The sequence below is a fragment of the Uranotaenia lowii genome, chromosome 1, assembly GCF_029784155.1.
Source record: "Uranotaenia lowii strain MFRU-FL chromosome 1, ASM2978415v1, whole genome shotgun sequence".
Taxonomy (NCBI): domain Eukaryota; kingdom Metazoa; phylum Arthropoda; class Insecta; order Diptera; family Culicidae; genus Uranotaenia; species Uranotaenia lowii.
Window position 1 is genome coordinate 182,845,476 of NC_073691.1, and position 20,768 is coordinate 182,866,243.

At 36.5% G+C, this 20,768-nt stretch overlaps 1 protein-coding gene across 6 annotated transcripts in view; it reads right to left on the minus strand.

Moving 5' to 3' along the window:
* LOC129739415 (band 4.1-like protein 4) overlaps window positions 1-20,768 on the minus strand; it is a 461,000-nt gene that overhangs the window by 428,743 nt on the left and 11,489 nt on the right. For all 6 annotated transcript variants that reach the window (XM_055730882.1, XM_055730875.1, XM_055730889.1 and 3 more), the window contains one exon: window positions 19,124-20,048. The gene's annotated coding sequence lies outside the window, so the exon portion shown is untranslated. The remainder of the gene's footprint in view (window positions 1-19,123; window positions 20,049-20,768) is intronic.

Here is a 20,768-nt window from a genome sequence, read left to right on the forward strand (position 1 = left end):
CAGAGTCCAGAGACCAGAGACCAGAGTCTGGAGTTCAAATCCGAAGTCCAGATTCAGTGTCCAGATTCCAGAGTCTAGATTTCAGAGTCTGGAGTCCAGAATGCATAGTCCAAAATTCAGAGTCTAGAGTCCAAAGTCTTAGTTCAGAGTCCAGAGTCATAATTCAGAGTCCGGAGTCCAGAGCCAGGAGTCCATAGTCTGGAGTTCAGAGCCTACAGTCCAGATTCCAGAGCCTAGAGTCCGGTGTCAAAAGTCCAGAGTTTAGAGCTCAGAGTCCAGAGTCCAGAGTACAAAGTCCAGAGTCTAAGGTCCAGAGTTTAGCGTCCAGAGTCCAGAGTCCAGAATCCAGAGTCCAGAGTCCAGAGTCCAGAGTCCAGAGTCCAGATTCCAGAGTCCAGAGTCCAGAGCCCAGAGTCCAGAGTCTAGAGTCCAGAATCCAGAGTCCAGAGTCCAAAGTCCAGAGTCCAGAGATCAGAGACCAGAGTCCAGAGTCTGGAGTTCAAATCCAAAGTCCAGATTCAGAGTCCAGATTCCTGAGTCTAGATTTAATAGTCTGGAGTCCAGAGTGCATAGTCCAAAATTCAGACTCCAGAGTCCAAAGCCTTAGTTCAGAGTCCAGAGTCATAATTCAGAGTCCGGAGTCCAGAGTCAGGAGTCCAGAGTCAACAGCCCAGAGTCTGGAGCCCAGAGTCTGGAGTCCAGAGTCAACAGCCCAGAGTATGGAGTCCAGAGTAAGAAGTCCACAGTCTAAAGTTCAGAGTCCAGATTTCAGAGCCTAGAGTCCAGAGTCCAGAGTCCAGAGTCCATAGTCTAGAGTCCAGAGTCCAGAGTCCAGAGTCCAGAATCCAGATTCCAGAGTCCAGAGTCCAGAGTCTTGAGTCCAAAGTCCAGAATCTACAGTCCAGGTTCCGGAGTCCAGAATCAACAGCCCAGAGTCTTAAGTCCAGAGTTCAGAGTCCAGAGTCCAATTTCCTGAGTTTAGATTTCAGAGTCAATAGCCTAGAAAACAGAGTTCACAGTTCAGAGGCTGGAGATAATGTGATACAGTCAATGCAAGAAAAACACAAATTTGATAAAAAAAAATACTTAATTCAATTTTTAACAGCCCGAATATCAATGCCGATTGTTAATGATAATTTTGGATTTTTTAAATTCTTTCAAAGTTTGTTCCAAAATCCAAGATTCGACTGTGTATCTAAGCTGGCAACCCTGATCGTGCAAGAGCTTTGCGATTGACAGGTGCTCCGTCAGAAGTCATCTCTCCACTGGGAGATGTCCCAGTTTTTCGACATTCCTCCATGGAGCTTTCCTTTCTTCGCTATACGTCGAAGATTAATAGCAAAATGAAAAGTGCTCTGGGAATCATAATTTCCACCCCGAAACAATAGGCAACGGGTAGCTCGACATCCATTTTCTTCTCCATGACATCCACAATCAATGGAGGAAAACTGCAAGGGGAAAAAACCCAAGGGGCCGCTCCCGATGTCATGCTTGATTGGGCTGGGAAATATGGAAATAATGTGCTGATGTAGTTTCATTCAGCTTGTGTTTCTGTTTTGATTCAATTTCTACTTTTTATTTTCGTCAATCATGGTGGAAAAACGACTGCCAGTCAGTCAACCATCGCTCGCTTTAAATGGCAGTGTCAAAGTGCAGAAAATTAAAAGGGGCGTTATTATGTTGACGGGGAGCGCAATTTTCAAGAGCCAACACAAACAACAATGGTGAAAATGGTGAAGTCCCGGTGTAATTTACTACTTGCCTAGAGTTTGGGAAATGAACCGCAGTTTATAATTAACGATATGGTGCGGTTTCTGCGGTTCGGTTCCATTTTCTCCGGGGTTTTAAAAAAATTACGCTGGTGCCAGTTTTACTTAAGAATAATATTGTCAAGTGTGCACCCCGATCACACTCCCTCCCTCATAGGACCGCCCATGTCGTGAACACGCGTTTCTATCGATATCCGAGAATTTGGACCTCCAAATAGTCAACAATATTGATGTTTGAACAAGCCATGAATAAAAACATAATTTATTCAGCAATATTTACAGTAGATTTGGCTAGAAATGTATGCCAAATAGAAGGTTGATGAAATAGTTGAAAGCATCTCCATGAACAAAATTTGAAATGTTCTGCTCTTGCACGATCTTCTTGACTAAAATGTCAATGATAAATGATCCTTAAGTAGTGCCAAATTGCTATTATCTTCCATCAAAGAAATACGATATCTCATTAGAAATACTTCGATTGAAAGGCTATTTTGCTCCACGATTGGACTTCCAACTCGTTTCCCTCGGTGGAAGATATCGATGCGTGAAATGTAAAGCATAAATTTAATCTGTATTCATTGGCCGATATGGCTGCCGTTCTTTGGATGCAAATTTTGAGCATAATAACTACTCCGGATGGATTTACTGGGAGCGAAGAGCCAAGCGGTAAGCCGCTTGATTTCCATACCGGGTGACACAATTCTCAGTTCCGAATCTCGGCCGGAGTTGTGGCAGAACGACAGAAATCATCAGCATAGACATGTCTCCCAAGCTCCCTCCAATCCTCCGTTACTAATATCCGCTAATTATTCCGGTGCTGAAAAGAGCTGGAACCGTTAGATGTCCCCTGGTTTTGCCACCATCGTCGTTTTTGGGCTAGGCTCTGTTCCCATAAAGAAGACGCCACAAGCCTGAATTGGCCATCATCATTTGGATGGTTTCGAAGAACAAGGGTGGTTCCATCGTTGTGCCTGAGAATGATTTCCAGAGCCATGACTCTTTAAACGAACTTATTCGAATCATCAATCATGTGAATAACAGCTCACAACAAACCATAAACCCAAACAACGAAACATCCACCCTAGAATCTTTCCCCATCACCAGCATCATCATCATCATAAAGCAGTGATATTCTCGCTTCGAGCGCGCCCGATAACCATAACTTGGATTTCCGATCACCGGGGTCTGGTCAACGAGCGAGAGGCTCATCCCGATAATGGCCCATTTCCGGTTCGTTTCCCGAACGCGCTGCTTGTTTGCTCCGCCCGGCCGATCTCTCGGTTGAACAAAGAAAGTGGCGCTCGGGTCTGCTCCCTTTGCCTTCCTTTCGTCGAAACGGACGAACGAAAGCCGTGAATCTTAATGCTCTCTGAAAAGCAGATAAACATACGCACATACCTACACACACACTTCCATCAAACATTAGTTACGTACGGGTTCGGTCGAATCGATTCTCGATCAATATTCTATGTATTCAGCAGAACCGAAGATCGGGGCCAACTTTTGGGGAAGTTTGCGGCCAGGTGCTCGGGTGGAAGATCTTCGCGATTTCTAACATCTGTTTTCTTTCTATCTTCGTCTTCTGCTGCGTTGGGAAATTTTGGCTCGCCCGAAGTGTACCTTCGGCGTCCGGGAAATAATTTCACTGCTGCTGAAAATAACAGTTCTAATCGCTGTTCTTTTTTTTTCCTCTTGGTGCTCATCTCTCTTTTAGTGGCCATTAACGTTCTTTAGGCATTCTGGTGGCTTCATTCGAGCCACCCTAGAGGGTAGTCGATCAAGATAACTGTGATTTTTTATTGCTCTTGGCTTTTTGTCGATAACATTGTTACAGTTGTATACCGTTTAGAACTGACTAGACGATCTGTTTCTTGCTTTTTCGGTAGATCTTCGAAGTAGCTCCTATTTATCATTGAGTTGCAACTAAAGTAGCTGTGTTGGTCCGGCGCAAAATGATAAGTGCAGTACATGACACCTCTACGGGCATAGGCACGTGTGATGAGCTGGACGTTATCTATCGCTAGCGCAATGGACCTCTCTCGTACCTTTAAACCACGGGCATATTGTTACCGTCACATTGGCATTCAGTGGTTTCCTCATTTGGCGATCCTTCCAGAAGCCGATTTTGGCGTCAAATTATAATTGAGATGTAAAGCTTTTTTTCGAATTTTTTAATCAAAATTTTTGTTTAGCAAATATTAGTACGAATAGTTGTACCATACGGTGAATAATATGCTACATAGTTTAAACAAGTTAGATAGCAAACGCTATGTCCAGTGATGCCACATTTAAATCGATAAAATCCTGAAAATCGGTTTAAAAATCGATATTTTCTTTAATCATAAACTTGCAATGAAAAACTAGTTTCAAAACTTTTATTAATTCGCCAAGCATGGCCAAAGGGCTCGCAATGGTCAATAATATAAATCCTTAAATTTTGGGAATGACTACTTTTTTTCAAAATTTTCAAAACGTCATCATTTTTTAAATGCAATTTCATCAGGAGTCATAAAAAATGCCAAAAAAGTTCTTAAAGTTTCATTAAAATCTATTTGTTTATGTAATAGATGTTTTCAAAAAAAAAAAAGGAAATGTTAATCCAAAGTTTTTTTCAAAAATTCTTTATTTGAAACGGCACATACGTTTAGAACAATCGAAAGATTTAAAATAAAACCGTTAGCTTTCTCAAAGAATGTATCATTTTATATCCATTTTTTTATATTGCACCATGATTTTTCAACAATTTGTAATCCAAATACTACGTATTTTGTTCCTGAGATAAAACCCTTCCACGTCGCCCGATGCGCACATTTAAAAAACTTGTTCCTTCCATTCCACTATACGAGAAACAGAAATTTTGGAAAAATGAGAAACAGTTAGGCAAAAACATAATGGAATGGTTTTTCTGTCATAATTTACAAACAATTATTTTTTTCTTCTTTTTTCATTAGTAGCCGGCCTTGAGTAATTTACTGCAACTTATCAACCTAGTGTAAAAATGTTGAGAAACTAAAATCCATTACGTACAGAATGAATTAAACATCATCAAAACCAGTCAACATTTGTGGTCAAAGGAACGAAAATATACTACGAATCAATCAAAAACGAAATAAATTTGAGGGATATTATTCGAACGGCATGGAAAGGTTAAAGGTTGATTTTTTTTCAATTTTTTTACCATAGAATTTAGGAATTCCTCTGCATGTTGCCCGTCAGGGTGTGCTCTTATTCCTGGTATCACCAGAATCTTTGAATTCTGGAAATGCCTGGCCTGTCCAAAAGACCCTTAAAAACGAACACACACATATAGGATCTCAGTGAAACTTCATGTTTCTTTTAAGAGATCTAATTTTACTTAACTCTAAGGCGTACATCTTTCAACGATATTATGGCTAGCATCTTACAAATGCTAAAACCATCAGACCACAGAAAGAGTACTATATGTGCCGTGATCAGGATTCGATCTCATGGACTCTGGCTTAGAAGACTGGTACGTTATCCTCTAGGCCACGGCCGGCGGCGACCCTTAGTAATTTTCAGCCGATTCGGTCAACTTTTAGAAGTATTTTACCAAACCTCAAAACGTATGACATTTTGACACCTTTTATTTTAGAAAACCCATCAAATCCTCTTGAAGTGAGGATAAACCTTTTAGCAAAGTAAAGCATATTTTAATTTTTGGATAAAAATCCTAAAAATCGGTATGAAATCAGTCTGTTTTGTCAAAAATCGATAATCGGTATATACCGATTCTTGGTCAAAATTTTGCCCAAAAATCGGTATGTGTGGCATCGCTGGTTATGTCTTTCATGCAACCTTATATGCTGTGCCGAATTGCGAGCTGCAACTTCTCACTCGACAGTATAATGGAGTGCATCGAGTAAATCGTCGTGCGCATTTAACTCGAAAAAAGTTGAAATCTTACCTTAAAATCCTTCCCAAGTGAATGCAAACTATAAATAAACGGTCGAAATATAACCGGTAGCTGCTACTTGAAAAAATGGAACTCACAAAAACCGAAATCTCGAAGCAGTTCAAAGAGGAGTTGATATCCATGAAAACCGAGATCAAAACAGAGATAGATCTCATACGCTCGGATTTACAACAAACGATCTCCGAGCTCAGCATGTCAGTCTCGCGCAATACGGAAAGCATCCAATTGAACACCGAAAGTATTGCACGTTCTCTGAGTACCAACGATTTGTTGATGCGAGGCATCCCTTTTGTTCAGGGAGAAAAGCTATACGACTACTTCGAAAAACTTTGTCGTCATCTTGGCTATCCCGGACAGGTGCCACTCGTCGATATGAGACGCTTGTCGAGAGCCGCTATAGTAGTTGGGAAGGCGTATATTGTTATGATCCAATTCGCAATCACCAACCAGAGAAACGACTTCTACTCCAGGTACCTCAAATCAAGGACGCTCACTCTCGAAATCATCGGCTTCAACAACAAGGATCGAATCTACGTAAACGAAAACCTCTCACCCGCTGCCCGATCACTCAACATAAAAGCTCTAAATCTGAAGCGAGAGGGAAAGCTCTCATCTGTTTATACTAGAAACGGCGTGGTGTTTGTGAAAAAGAGACCCGAGAACGAAGGTACTCCAATTCCTAAAAGTATGTTGCTGATCTCGTTGCTGCTGGGATGTTGCTGGGAATGCTGGTGTTGGGGCGTCGTCGGAAATGTTGCTGCTGACCGGAATTCTGCTTAACCGCTACAAAACGGAAAAATGCTTTTTTCGAGTTAAGCTGCACTTGTAATTGATGAAGAAACTGTTTGTGCCAAAATACGTTTTAGTTCATATTGTTCATTGCTTCTCTAAATGTGTTTCTCGCGATCATGGCTAATAATAATAATCAGTTCAACACCGCGACAAATGTGTGCATACCTGGAATTGTTATGAAATCCTCATTCGAATCTAATAAATTATCGATTTGTATGCTTAACATGCAAAGTATATGTGCCAAAAATATGACTAAGTTTGACGAATATAAACAAATCTTAAATGTTTCATCAGTTGATGTTGCTGGAGTATGTGAAACCTGGCTAAATCACACAAAAGATACAGATTTAATAGCCATCGATGGTTACTCTATCTATAGAAGTGATCGCATAGGTAAACCCGGAGGTGGGTTAATTCTATATGTAAAAAAATGCTATAAAACTAAGCTGATAGAATCAAATTTCATTGTTAGAAATTCTCATACGTTCGAATATATGTTTGTAGAACTAACGCTTACCAATCAAAAAATACTTATAGGACTGATTTACAACCATCCGAGCATAGATTGTGCAGAAATGATACATGATGAAATTCTAAAATATGAAGGTATCTACGAAGACATTATTTTAACAGGCGATTTTAACACTAATCTCATGACTCTGAATAATAAAACCGATCGTTTTTGCAATGTATTGATGGAAATCGGTATGTATAACGTTGGGACCGAACCAACTTTTTTCCATAACCACGAAGCTTCGCAACTTGATTTACTTATTACTAGCAGACATAATTCAGTCTTACGATTTGGACAGATAAGTTTTCCTAATGCTTCCAATCATGATATTATCTATGCTTCTTTGAACTACGAAACAGAAATTAAAAAAGACGATTTTTTCTATAGAGACTATAAACGATTAGATCCAGATAAAGTAATTCAAGAATTTAACAAAATAGATTGGCCCTATTTTTTTGCTCTCTCTGATACGAACGACATCGTTGAATTTTTTAATTACTGTATCAAACAACTGCACGATATCTGTGTTCCACTGAGGAAACTAAATACAAATAAACGAAAAAACAATCCTTGGTTCAATGCAAATCTTCAAAAGGCACTTATTGACCGCGATCGCGCTTATGCTAGATGGAAATTAACTAAACTCAATGAAGATCGAGTTATTTTTAAAAGGCTACGAAACCTTGCAAATAAGAAAATAATGCAAGCTAAACGCGATTATTACTGTAACGAATTGAGTCAGAATATGTCTTCTAACGAGCTATGGAATAAACTTCGAAGCATTGGTTTATCGAAGCGAAAATCTTGTGTTGAGAACGACTTTCATCCGGATGTAATAAATCAAAAGTTTCACGAGAGCTTTACTGTAGATCAAGCACAATATTATAACCATTATTATGTGAACTCAACAGGTTTTAAGTTTAGTAGCATTCAAGAATCCGATATTATCAACGCCGTATATGAGGTGAAATCAAATGCCGTAGGACTAGACGAAATACCCATAAAATTTGTAAAACTCATTCTGCCGCTCATTATAAAACACTTGTCATACATTTTTAACATTATAATCTCAACATCTAATTACCCAAAGGCTTGGAAACTTTCAAAAATTATACCTTTTAGGAAAAAAACAAACTTATCATCACTTTCAAACCTACGTCCAATTAGTATTTTGAGTGCCCTTTCAAAAGTTTTTGAACGAATCATGAAGAAGCAAATAAGTACTTATTTGAACGCAAACAACTTAATAACTGAGCATCAATCTGGTTATAGACCAGGCCACAGTACAAAAACAGCAATGCTTAAAATATGTAACGACATTTCAAAACCCATTGATGAAGGCTACAAAGTTCTTTTAGTGTTGCTAGATTGTTCCAAAGCATTTGATACAATTTCTCATAAGAAACTTTGCCGAAAATTAAACACAAATTTCAATTTCCAACCAGCAGCTATTAAATTGATTGATTCATATTTAGAAGACCGAGAACAAGCAGTTTGTAGTAATGATTGTTTTTCAAATTTTCTACCGGTTAATTCTGGAGTGCCGCAAGGATCTGACCTAGGACCTTTATTGTTTACAATGTATATAAACGATCTACCAAACGTTGTGAAACATTGCACTATCCATTTATTCGCGGACGATATTCAGCTGTATGTAAAATGTAAACAACAAAGCATTATCGAAACTTGTCAGTTGGTCAACATCGATCTAGAAGCTATCAATACGTGGGCTCAGAATCATCTAATGACGTTGAATGCTGGTAAATCAAACGCTCTTCTAATAACTCGAACTGTGTGCACAGAAAACCCTAGGTTCAAATGAAATAAATTTTGTTAACAAAGCCGTTAGTTTAGGATTTATCGTTAATAGCAAATTTGATTGGGATAACCATGTGTTAAGCCAATGTGGAAAAATATACGGTGTCCTTAGAAACATAAAGTTGAAGTCAGGTTTCCTTAACCAGAACATCAAGTTGAAACTTTTCAAGACATTCATTTTACCATATTTTATTGCGTGCGATTTTTTACTACCTACAATTTCTGCAAGAGCTCTTGACAGAATAAAAATAGCGCTTAATTCGTGTGTCCGTTTTGTATTCAATCTTACTCGTTTGGATCGGGTAGCTCATTTACAACACAAGTTGCTAGGAAATTCATTCTATAATTTTATTACAGTAAGGTCAAATATTATGTTCCATAAAATTGTTACTACAAAATGTCCGTCGTATCTGTTCAATATCCTTCAGCCTTTCAATAGCACTAGAGTAAGAAATTTTGTTATTCCAAACCACTCAAGTTCTTTCTATAGTTGCACATTTTTTGTCAAAGGTGTTGTTCTTTGGAATCTACTGCCGAACTCGATTAAGAATATTTCAAATTAAAGCACATTTAAGAAGCAATGTTCAATGTTATTTAATTAGAAAACTGTAAATTGTAAATCGTATTAGGGTAAATCGTTAGAGAAATGCAGATTAATTTTCAAGTGCATTCCATCATTACTATAACGCCATTGTGGCATCATGAAAAGACAATTGTCTTACGCTACTTTTGAATGAATAAACTAAACTAAAATAAACTAAAGCTGTGCATACTGTGCTGCGCCGAATTACGAGCCAAGTGGGCTGCGCCCAGCGTTGTCGGATTGCAAACCGCTCAAATCCGTAGGTTTTTTTTTTGGCAATATGAAATTTTATGACCTTATTTTTGTTGGTCGTCAGATAGAACTTTCGTTTATCCGCAGAATCCCTATATTTTTTTTTCGATAATAAAATCTGTTATAATAAGCATCGGTCCGTAGGTCCATAGAAGTGCTATAAATCTGTTGATCTACGGAGAAATCCATAGATCTGGCAACGCTGGTTTTATTAAGTCATAATCATATGGATGCCGATTTTTCAATAGGGCAAAGGCAACAAATCTCGCGTGAGCTTTACTTAAATACGTGGTATGAAACAAACTTCAAACATTTTTGTTTGTTGTGTAGCCTGGACAACATATTCTAGGATAAGAACACTATATATTGAACACCATCTTTGAGTTTCAACGTATTTGTGGTCAATATTTAAAAACGAAAGGTTTTTAAGATGAAATTTTGATAGTGTAACTTTAGCTTGTTTCTCAGCTTCGGATCGATATATTTTTTGCGGAAATATGTTTTAAAACATTGAATTTCATTGTATACTAGCTGACCCGGTGTGCTTTGCTACACCTTTCAAAATCAAATGATATTTTCAAAAATGATTCAAATTTTTATTGTTTTATTGGCATTATTTTTAATCAAATTATAACATATCCGCAGCTGGAGCTGGAGTTTCGAATTGCAACAAATAGATAACTTAAACTAATGTTCTGAATCTTGCTCTATAAATTTGTGTTAATGATCTGATAATTTTAATCTGTCTGAAGGGTCTCAAATTGATCGTACGCAAACAATCTAACTTATATAATATGGTTGTTTTTTTTTTATATGTTCTGGATTTATGCTAAAAAAGTGATAAGAGAGCCCCCTCCCCTGTCCTTCCCTTCACCCCCTGCTGAATTGAGGTCCTGATCTTTAATAATCATACCCATTTTTTTCGTTCCCAAAAATTCTCCTATATCAAATATAGTTCCATTGGTTGATAAGTTTTTAAGTTTTACAACAAAATGTATATGGTGCCTCCTTCTTTCTTCCCCTCTCTACATTGTAAAGCGTAATGGTCTATAACAATTGTAGAAACATATGATTTTCCATATGAAATTTTGTCTATTTCTCGGATTTTATAAAATAAAAAGTTAAATGTTAGCTTCCTCTTCGCTTCCTATATTCCCAATTCCATCATCCTACTTCAAGAAAGGAATTGTTTCACATAGAAAAAGTATTTTTGTACTCAGATACTTGTACTCAAATACTTTTTGATGCCAAATTTGGTATCATTAGCTCGATCAATTCTCGATCTATGCAAAAAAATTGTATGGAAGCCCTCCTTTCCCCCTTAATATCTTTCCACTGAAAAAAGATGGGACTTCAATTTATGATTGGAACATTTCTCGTATCCAAATACCATCATATGCCAAATATGGTCCAATTTGCTCGATCAACGCTCCAGTCATACTGAAAATTGTAAGTGAGATCTCTCCTCCCCCTTTTCATCCACCTCTTTCAAGGAATGAGGGATATCAAATATTCATAGAAGCATTTCTCGTACCCAAGTATCGTTCCATGCCAAATTTGGTTCCATTTGCTGTTTTATTTCTTGAGTTATGCAGTGAAATTGTATGAAACTCCCCTCCATCTTTCCTTTCTCCCCGCTGGAAGAAGGAAGGGGTCTCAAACAATCATTAGAACACGTCACGTTCCCAAATACCCGCCCATGCCTAATTTGGTTCCATTTGCTTAATTAGTTTTCGAGTTGTGTGCAAAATTCTAAAAGAGACCCCCTCCCCCCTTTATATCTTCCTACTGGAAAGAGGGATGGGTCTCAAAAAATAATAGAAATATTTTTCGTATCCAAATTCCTTCCCATGCCAAATTTGGTTCCATTTGCTTTATTAGTTTTTGAGTTATGTAAAAAAATATGAAAGAGGCCCCCTCCCTCCTTTGTATCTCCCTACTGGAAAGAGGGAGATGGAAGGGGGAGGGGTCTCAAATAATCATAGAAATATTTTTCGTATCCAAATACCTTCCCGTGCCAAGTTTGGTTCCAATATCTTGATTAGTTTTCGAGTTATATGAAAAATTGTAAGGTTGCCCCCCTCTCCCCTTCCTATCACCAAACTGAAAGGAGGGAGGGTTACCTTATATTCATAGAAATATTCCGCGTTCCCAAATACCACCCCATGCCAAATTTGATACCATTTGCTTGATGGGTTTTCGAGTTATGCTAAAAATTTATTTTTGATTGCGAGGCCCCTCCCTCCCTTCATGAGAGAGGGAGGGGTCTCAAACCATAATAGGAACCTTCCCCGGCCTCCAATACCCCCACCTGCCAAGTTTCACGCAAATCGGTTCAGTAGTTTCCGAGTCTATAGGGAACAGACAGACAGACAGACAGACAGACAGACAGACAGACAGACAGAAATTCATTTTTATATATATAGATATTCAGAGGTATTGCGCTTGATAGTATACTTTGCATGGGGTGATTTTGGTTGAGCTAGCAATTAAGAAACAGTTTTTTTTCATATTTTCAAAAACCATCTCATGTTTGTTCAATAACTGGTACATGGATTTCTTTACGAAACGAGTACTGCAAGATTGAACCACTGATAAGCTGATATAATTCCCCCTGCGTAGGAGAAAAATTTTCATCGCCCAGAGCTCCTGGCGCCAACTAGCTCATCATTCCCTAAGCTTCGTTTCCCGATCATGTAATGATACCAATAGCTAAATTTAGATTTTTCGCAAATCATTCAATTTTCATTTGACAATTTGAAAATATTTTTTATGAAGAGTTATGTAACTCAGTTAGTTAAAATTTTAGTTACAATATATCGGATAAATTCCATTCTTATTGAAGAAGAGTTTATGATCTTCTGGCAATTTCGGCAATCATATGATCTAAAAAGTATATTCTCTAATAAAGTGCCAAGACTAAATCGTTCACCAGAAGATCCTTTTTAAAGAACTGTGAATGTTTCCTCAATAAGTTAAAGAAAATTTTCTCTTTAAAAGTTTTTATATCTTTAACTTTTATTCATTTGCTTAAATTAATTCTTAAAAACTGTTAAACTTTTATTCTATTATATTGTGAAATAATTAATTATTAATTATAAAATTTTCATATCCTTTTAATTGGAATAGTTTTTTTTTCCAAATATGAAGAATTGTTTTTCATATGTGGGCACGTTTCAAATTTTGTTCCTCAAATTCAAAGTTCAATGAATCTAGTACATTTCAACCATCGGGACCTTTTTTCACTTGGAGGAAAGCATAACAAAAATTGAACACCATAGCAACTCATACTTTTGCACGCAGAAAAATTGAAGCAGGCTAAGAATGCATGGTAGATAATGAAATTTCTATATATTTTTCTACGTGTCTTTAGAACACGTAGAGTAATTTTTGAATGCTAGCGCCCCATCACAACCAGTGTATTATTCACTTACTAAGCAGTTAAGACACGAACCTTTGGTTGATGGAAATGTGGTTCAGAGTTATATCAGCTTATCAGTGATTGAACGCTCAATAATAAAAACATTGGCGTTTTTTTGTAATCCACTTATTGAAAACTTAAATTGTGAAATTTTGAGAAAATAGAGATAATAAAGGCTGCCACTCTTCCTGAAACCATCTAAAATGACTTAGTTAAAAACACTCATATTATTATCTTAGAATTTTACCAAACGTATCGTTATCAAATAAACGGTGTTTTCTTCATCCTTTAAGAGTCCGAAATTCTTGATAAAAATTTAAACAGAGGTAGAAAATGCTTCAACAGTGGCACAACGATTTTTAATTAATTTTTCTACTAAATATTATTGTTTTAATTGGTTAGTGTTTTAATAGTGTCCAGTATCTGATACCTGTTTAATAAATAGTGCTTCTACCCTATATGTGAAATCAAAATTTTCAAGTTATTTTGTTAAATTTTTCAGCAGTTTTCTGTGAATTATTCAGATGTTTCTTGCGACGTAATGAAAGCTCACGCGAGAAATATGAACAACTCGAGTTATTAGCTGGGCGAAGCAGTATGTACGAAGACCTACATTTTAAACGACCTCACTTGTCAGATGTGTGATTTTTGTTGGCAATATATAAAAAAAATAATAATTATATTTTTGCTGGGAGCTTATGGAGCTGTCAGACTTTATATGCAATATTTTGGAAACAGCATGCGCGGTAGCCTTTTACAAAAATCGATATTAAGTATTTTTTCAGGAAATTTCCGAAGCAACTTATCAACAGTTAAAAAAAACGATGAATAAATAATTCGTTGGAAAGAAATTTCTAGTCACGCAATTTCAACAAACATAGTTCATTAATGAAATCCCGAAATCTTTTCTGTTTGATGTTAACACATTAACCCTCATCCGTTCCTGAAATTTCACCCGTTAGAGTTCCTGGAGTGTCAATTTGATTATACAATTACACCAGCAGATCCGGTCTAAAATTACCTTACTGGAGAGTACAAATTTATTGCGGAAATTTTGCGTTAATATACTCAAAATCCAGTGAAAAGTTGAAGTGTTAGAAAATCTGAGAAATTGCAAAAAAAATCGAGAAACAACTGCTTTGAAAAATTCGTCAAAAATTCTGTATTACGTTTTTTGACAACTTAAAGGTGCGAAAATGTGCCAAACTAAAGTCTGTTTCACATAGAATCTGGTCGCATTTTTCATTTACTGCAGCGCCCTTAGTTGTCACACATGTGAATCTATTGACAGTGTTTTGATCCGGATGGTTTGTTTACTTAGTGATGAAAATTTCATCAAGATTGAAGCAGTCAGTCAAAAGTTATCGAGAAGGTTTGCTGTCGTATCATGCAAGCAAACACCCCAGCAGGACGCTGAAACAAAACCTGGTTGCCAAAACCAGGGCAAGGAAGTTGTACGAGAAAGTGTTGACCAAGTACAACGGATGCATTTTGATGGCCGACGAAACTTACGTCAAAATGGATTTTGGACAAATACCCGGTAACAAATTTTACCTTGCGAAGCGTAAAGGGAATGTTGCGGGTAGATTCAAGTTTGTTTTCGAAGGTAAATTTGCTCGTAAGTTGATGATTTGGCAAGGGATCTGTAGTTGTGGGAAGAAGACTAAGATTTTCATCACTGGGGACACAATGAATGGAATTGTTTACAAAAAAGAATGCCTCCAGAAGAGGGTTTTGCCATTTATTCGGTCCCACAAAGGTCCGGTGAAGTTCTGGCCGGACCTGGCAAGCTGCCACTACAGCCGGGATGTCGTTAAGTGGTATAAGGAGAACAAGATCGATTTGAAAAAAGTATCAATCCACCAAACTGTCCGGATTTTCGTTCCATCGAGAAATATTGGGCAATAGTTAAGGGCAAACTGAAGAAATGTGGCAGAACCATGAAAAAACCCGCTCAAATGGGAAAGTGGTGGAACAAGATGTAAAAAGTACGGAAATTCATCCGAAAAGCTGACGAATGATTTTTATGAATTTTTTTTCCTTTAAGTGCAATAAAAACCCTACAAAATTACATTTTTACTTTTGTTGTACGTTATTTATTTGCGGAGAAATGATCTACTTTATCCGACCAGATTCTATGTGAAACAGACTTTACGTAAACTTTCAAATCCTCTTTTCAAAATTTATCTGTTGTGACTTGAACATTTTTGACGGTTCATTTATTGAAAAGTACGGGTTTACACCACTTTTTGCATTTTTTTTGTGGTCATGGTGTTAAAAAAAATTCAACAAAAATATATCCTTATGCGCAACGTGTAGTTTCTATCTGCAACTTTCTTGGACACAAAGTTAATTTTTTTTAGCATCCCGTAGCTGATCTACAGTCTTTTTCCGAAGCAAGTTATTTCGGATTTTTGTCTTCCTTAACTTTGAATAACGGAAAACTGAAGTGTTGAAAAACATATTTGAGTTGTGTTACGAAGTTTCTAAAGCTTGAAAATTTGTAAAAATTGGTTGAGAAACAAGAGAGGTATAGCGATAATTATTATTTTTGTCTGGGCTTTCAGGCTCCATCCATAAATAAAAAGTAATGATGAAAAATTGAAGATTTCTTGAGTTCATTGAATGGTTTTTTTTTATGCACCTGAAAAAAGAAACAAGGAATATTCTTTATATGCTTTTATCGATGAAGGGGGGATTTGAAGGAAAAATAGCTCTCAATTTTTTCTATGTAGAGGGAGTATAATCCATTTTTTGTAGAGATTATTTCGTATAATGGCTATATATCTTTGAAATCCTCTTTGAACAAATTGCATTTCAAATCTAATGGAAACTGATAAACTAGAAACGGTGTTTGTGATGGGTATAGCTAATATTGGGCTACTTCAATCCACTGAAAACGAGTTTTCTTTACTTTTCTTCTATACCTTTTTCACATGTTGGTGCTGATATCATCGTTTGTGCAATGGGTCCACCCACGATGACGTAGGAGAAAGGTTTCCTAAATGGGCCTATCGGGTTAAATGACCCTACGGCTGTTTGATGAAATGGCTTACTAGACAGCTTATCTCACCAATGCATTTTGAGGGTGATACGCTTAGAACATAAGGCAAGAAAGAATATCAGGAATTTACAAACTCAAAAAAATTTAAAAAAAACCATACAAGGTTTTAATACATTTTGATGTAATATTTCCACTTTTAAAAATTATACGTAAAGAAGCTTAAAACAAAAACTAAAATGGTTTTTGTTTCTTACTCAAATGAACTTAAGAAATTAAACATATTTCAGCTTTTGTGGAGGTTTAATAATGACTATATAGTGGAATAATAGAGTGTTTTTGTATGCCCCTATCATGTTTGTAAAATGCCTCCATCCTAAAATAACAGGTTAAATAGAATAAATAAATTATTTTTATCATTGAACCTTCAAATCTAAGCTCTGAATAGCATCTTTAGAGAGAATTGAGATCTAAAAACAGATTTGATAAAGTTTTCCTCATAGATGAACTGTCTCCATAATATAGCAACCCTAATTTTTGTTTTATTCAATAAAATTATAATATACATAGATTTTTACAAAACTTCAGCTTTGTCGTATGGAAATTATTACTTTCTAGCAGTTTCAAAGAAATTATACGGAAATATTGCCCAAAAAACAAAATTATTGTTCAAAACATAAATAGGCGCATTTAGCCCGCACGGTTTGAGGTTCGGCATTTTAGACAACACTTATAATGAAATCGTTTTCTTGGAAACAAAAGAAAATTTTAACATAAAAATTACTTCAATGTATAGAAAACAGATGTCTGCACACGTGTATATAGTTTTTGTATACATATTCTATGTTATATTTGATTAAATCAGTGTTCTGCTTAATAGGCGCATATAGCCCGCTCCTCCCCTAGCTCCTTTTTTTGGTGACAGTTCACACGTCCTGTTTACAAAATTTTACGAACGAGAAATGGGGTGCGGCGAAATTTTCCGTGTAGCTGCACGGTCCACTCAGTTTGAGGGTAGCAAAAAAAACAATTCCCATTTTGTGAACTAAATTTAGCGCATTTTTTGGTTTCCCAACGATTATCCCTCCGGGAATGAACAGAAAGTTGAAAATTCTTAAAACTTTCGAAAAGGAGGTTTGTTTATTAAAATGCTTCAACGTGTTTTAAAAAACCCTTTTTTCAACTCATTTGTTCTGGACCAACCGACTTTGCATTGAATATTCTGTGGCAGCGCTTCTACTTGAAACCAAAAATCACATCGAATATCCAAATGTTTAAGCTTCTAAAGAATTCGAATGTGCCGAATCGATTGTCCGAAAGTTTCTTTGATCGGAAACTGTGAACAAATGCACATACTTGTACGACAACCTTTATTCAGGGACAGAAAAATCCAACATCGGAAAATTCTCCGGTAAACAAACTGAAAGAGAAGGCTGAACTGTTCTAAATTTTTAGTATATGATATTTTCGAGACTTTAACTTTAACTTTTTTTAAAGTTTAAATCCGTTTATTCCAATATTTCTGTTTTCGCTGGATTACCAAATAAAATGATTGATTTTTCATTATTTAATACTAAAAATATCTAATTTCTTAATTTTTTTCAATCCCAAAATTGAGCTGAGAACTATTGCTAAAAATCTGTGAATGAGAATTAAATGAGAACCCAATTTGTATGCTTTGCTTCCTCAGCATGTAGAATTGGAAAATAAGAAATCAAAACAGTAATCGCAGAGTGTAAAAAACAGTGAGGTCAGGCAGACATAAATCGACCTATGCCCATTTGAGCGCATTTTCGGCACACAGTGAGCTCCGATCGGCATTGAATTTTGCAACCTCTTCTTCGGGTGTACTGATGCAATTCATGGGTTATTCAATGTAGCTAAATTGTTACAAATTAATTTAAGGTTAGTTGCCCTTCTTAGAACCCTTTAAGCGGTGGTTTTTAAATAATCATGATTTTCTCAAAAATGGACGGGAAATTTATATCCTTTAGGGAATTCATTTATAAGTCATGATCTTATTTGCAAGTTTCAATGAAAATTTTCAACATAGGTTTCGCCGTTATTGAGAGATTTGCAAAGATATGGATGATCCAAAGTTCCAACATTGAACCTACTGTTCCTATTTTGGTACTGGACCGGTTCCTTTAAATTGACCTAGAACTAAAATTCATATAAAAGTATGATTTTTCGAAAATAAATAAACAAATTTATTGAAAATGTAATCTTCAATCAAATATTATCGTACAAGATTTTTAACATTTAAAAAAATCTTGAATTTCTGTTATGAATATCACAAACATTTTCATTCCCCGTCAGCTCTATCAGCAGAACAATAGCTGAAACTTGTTTGTGTTTTCTTACTTTCATGTGCGTTAAGCTGGCAAAAACTGTTAGAAATGTTCAATATTGGTTCAGAATTATGCCTCAATCATAAATTCGCACCTTTGTTGATTTGTTGGTATTGATACAAAGTTTTGGTGATGTTAGGTCTAAACATGGAACATCAAAATCGAAAGTTTCCTATATTTGGACCCGTTGCAAATTTTCCGAGTTTTGCATTGATTTTCATGAATTTGAAGAAAAATTGGTAGGATGGTTCATATTCTTCACAGTGAAAGTAATTTTCCTTTAAACTTTGGCTTGGACAGTAAAAAATTGTGATTTTTCCTTAAATACTCTATTTTTTTAAAACGCGCCCCACTAAATGAGCTGTCTGATTTACTACTAATGAGGGGGTACATTTTTAAAAACGTTGAAAATTTAATCAGAAAGGCTTTTAATGTCAAAAAACGGTATGGTTGGGTTCAGGAAGAATAAGAGTTCATTGTGTGCCTAGGAATATATAAATTCTATGCCAGCAAAACAATTATTTACAATTTTCGACATTTTAGGACTAAAGTAGGCTCTAGGTCCAAAGTAAGAGCACTCATCCTACTTTAAAAAAAAAATAAAACATCACACTTTCCACAACTAAAAGATGGCATCACTGCCACCAGGTTTTAAAATAAAAAGTAAAAAATATGAAAAATAAATTACCTTGATTGATGGAAATGTTTTCTTTGAATGTCAGCCGCAGTTTGAAAGTGAAATACGGGCAACCACAAAGCTGTATAGTGGTGGCACTCTTATCTCTAAGCAATCAGTAGTGCCGCCATCGCGAATTTCTCGGTGCACTTTTCTCTTCTCACAATACTGAATAATCGTCGTGTAATCTGGAGCAGCTCTTTGTTGTTGTTGTTTTTTTTTTTCGAGGCTCGAAACTTTTCCGACACCACCCTGAACGAACAACGGGTTCAACACGCTTGTAATTGACACCTGCTGTTGGATTTCTCGTTTCCCTTCGGCTCTCACTCCCAGAAAATTAAAAAACACCTACCAGACCGAGATGTGAATACTATTGTTAGAGCGCACCATTCATGGAAAGTCGGGGAGCGTGGGAGTTTTCCGGAATCGCTTCTTATTACACCGAAGAAGACCTCCCGTAGAGATTACACAAAACATACACACATACATTAACACGAAATCACAAAAGCTCACATTTGGTTTCCTTTTTTCCCGTATCGTTTCACAATTGATCATCCGAACCGAGCACCAAAAAAATCGTATGAGGTCGGGTCACCCACAGTTGTGGTTTCGTTTTCCTCTTAATCTTCGATCCCCCCAAATCGGCTGTCACCGGAAGCACTCGGGCCGGGCGGGGGATTTGCTGATGAATCAATTTCCTAGGGAGCCGAAGAATAGGTGAAACCGGTTCCACCTTTGATGTGTCTTCACTCTCCGCTGTCTCTATCTCTCGATTGTAATGGGATCTTGACACTTTTGTCACTCATTCGAGACTAGCATTCATGGGAACCGAAAAGCCGAAAGCCCCCTAGGATTGTGATGGATTAATTTCTGAAACCGATTGTCACGCACCTTTGTCTTGGCTCCGATCGCGCCGGGAGTTGAGCTGAATTATAATCTGGAAATAGATGAATCGGAGATGGGTTCAAGGTTAGTTCGGGCCGAAAGTGGTAGTTGGGAATGAAATTTACACTGGCAAAATGAAAGGTCGGAAAACAGCTACCTTTGAAAATTTGTCAAAAATTCTGTGATTTTGAAAAACAAAAATTGAAAAATGTGTCAAATTACGTCAACATTTCAATCCTCTTTTGAAAATTTTTCTGGTGTAACTTAAACAATTTTCACGGTTTGAAAGGTACGGTACCACATTTCTCACATTTTTTGTGGTCATGATCTTCAAAAATGTGAAAAAAGATTATCCTTATGCGCAACGTAGGGTAACGGACTTATTTTGGACCGGGTACCGTAAAACGGGGTAACTTTGACCAACAATAAATTTGTGAACATTATAATCATTAATTCCGTCTATATATTGAATTTTTGAAAACTGTTTTCCACGTTTGAAAGCCTTTTAATTTAGTATCAAATAGGTCAAATTTGGTTTGTATTTGATTTTTTTTCTGTTAGTATAAATGCAATTTCAAAATCTTAATATATCTATTTTTTCCAAGGCTCGCAAACAAACAGCTCTCCTGATGAATCCAAAAAGCATTAAGAAGCAAACCGGCTGTTGAATGTGAAAGAACTACCTCTTTTCTCTGCATATGAACAGTTGTAGTTCCATTTTTATAGTCCCTTAGTGATAAATTTTTGATATTTAAAAAATGAAAAATGGAAA